General features: G+C 37.7%; 1 pseudogene; it reads right to left on the reverse strand.

Annotated features, from left to right (window-relative positions):
- Nucleotides 1-881: 881 nt before the first annotated feature.
- LOC105819275 lies at nucleotides 882-1,283 on the reverse strand (annotated as a pseudogene).
- Between the last annotated feature and the right edge of the window lie 1,074 nt (nucleotides 1,284-2,357).

Raw genomic sequence — 2,357 nt, forward strand, 5'->3', positions numbered from 1 at the left:
GTTATCCTTTTTTGTTGTTGTTCTTTTACAAAATATTTTAGGAGTGATATTTTTGAAATGTGATTCAGTGAACCCTGTGGCAGTGTATTAGAGTTGGAGATATCTGTATGAACTCATGTTTAGTTTAACATAGATAGAGATGTATAGACATAGAAATATTTATAGATATGTGTGTACACATGTGTTAGTCCATATAAATCGTATATTTCCTAGTTATGTCAGCTGAGAGGGCCTGGGAGCAATGATACCCCATGAGTAATTAAAACATCCAGTGCACAGATCTTGGTTTCTAATACCATGATCCAACAAAAAGAACCATGGTCTTGAAGAAATGGCTCATTCTAGGACTGTGGAAGGGAAAATACAAGGTGAGCATAGAGCACCTTGTAGTGCCCAAGAGTAAGAAAGTGCTCAAAAAAAAAAAAAAGGGATAGGGGAATGTCAAAGGAATATAGAAACCAACTTCAAACAGTTCCCACCAGCCAAACCGGGAACAAATTGAACAATGAAATCAATAACATTGTATTTGGATTATAACCCAAAGTATAAAATCAATATCCACAAGTCTATATTGATAGAAATAAATGATTGAATAAATAAAAAGATAAATGGGGAAGAAAGGGCAAATCTTCCTTACAGGAGAATTCCAAATTACGTGGATACTTCCCCTTCCAGGGGTGGAGCCTAGTTCCCCTCCCCCATCTCTTTGTTTTGTTTTGTTTTGTTTTTTATATGAAAAGACATTTTACTATTACTATTTTACTGTATAGTATATTATTGAATACACCAGATTACATTTTCTCAAATGGCAAATGAAGTACATTTCTCTCTGATTCCATGGAGAACCTCAATATTACCTGTCCTTTGGAGGATTCAGTTTCTTAACGACGAGTGCAATACTGTGCACGAGGATACCAACGGTGCTTAGTAGTAAGGAACATTTTGCTAAGTTGTTCTATCATGGGTCCTTGTTCAAGGTTTTCACTTTTTTCTGCTAATCTGGTTTTCAGCACGTGATCATGTGTTTCTTCATCACTATGCACAGGATCTGGTGAAGGGACAGGTTTTGTGTGTTCATATGGAATGTCCACAGAAAGGTGGTAGCATATTATCATCCTGCCATCAGATGTCACAGCAAGCTTGACTTTACAATTATAGTCCTCTGATAGAGAAGAATATGTAGATTTATGACAAACGCAATATAAAGCTCCGTTTTGGATTGGAAATAAATGTTTCAAGATAGCTCTCTTTGATAACACCCACTTTACTGCTGCTACTGCCATGGTATTCAAGATGCTTATCAGGTGGTATGAAAAAAGATTTTTTGAAGAAGAACTGCTTTTAAAATCTGCTTCTAGGCACACCAGTTTTCATCCCTTGAGAGCTCCTCACTGTGAGTCCGCCATCTTGTTTCCCCCTCCCCCATCTCTTTGAGCGTAGGGTAGACTTAGTGATTTGCTTCCAAAGCATAAAGTATGGAAAAGGAAAAATAGCAACTTCACAGTGGAGAAACCTTGCAGACACTACCTTAGCGAGGAGATGAAGGTTAACACCACCAGTGATGGCATCTATCACATACCCCTGATATGATATGATGAGAAGGACACATCGCCTCTGGGACAGTCTGTCAAAAACTCATAACCTGAGTCTAATCATGAGGGAAAAATATAAAAAAATCCCAGATTAGAAATATTGTACGGAGTACCTGACCAGAACTCTTCAAAACTGTTGAGATCATGAAAAATAAGAAAAGACTGAGAAACTATCACAGACCAGAAAAAACTCGAGAACTCTGATGACTAAATGCAATGTGCTATCTAGAATTCGATCCTGGAACAGACAAAGCAGATTAATGACAAAACTGGTGAAATCCACATAAAATCTTGAGTCCAGTTAATATTCATGTACCATGGTATTTTAAGATGTTAACAATGGGAGAAGCTAGGTGAAGCTATACAGAAACTCTCTGTACTATCTTTAAAACTTCTCCATAAATCTAAAATTATCCCCAAATAAAAAGTTTATTTTAAAAACTATGATTTGAATTATGTGGCTGTGTCATTTAAAACTCTCCAAATGTTTCCCTTTGCAACTATAATACAATCCAAACTCTTTACCAGGCCCTCTGCAAATTCATCATATACCACTCTGCTTACCAACTCACTCCAGAAACACAAGACTTCTTTTTTTTTTATTTCAGCATATTACGGGGGTACAGATGTTTAGGTTATGTATGTTGCCCTTGCCCCCCCCCCAAGTCCAAGTTTCAAATATGTCCATCCTTTGGGTGGTGCGCATTGCACTCTTTGTGTATGCAAATACCCGTCCCCTCCTCCCTTCTCCCCCTCCCCCCTCCC

Source organism: Propithecus coquereli, unplaced genomic scaffold (genome assembly GCF_000956105.1).
Source record: "Propithecus coquereli isolate 6110/MARCELLA unplaced genomic scaffold, Pcoq_1.0 Scaffold478, whole genome shotgun sequence".
NCBI lineage: Eukaryota > Metazoa > Chordata > Mammalia > Primates > Indriidae > Propithecus > Propithecus coquereli.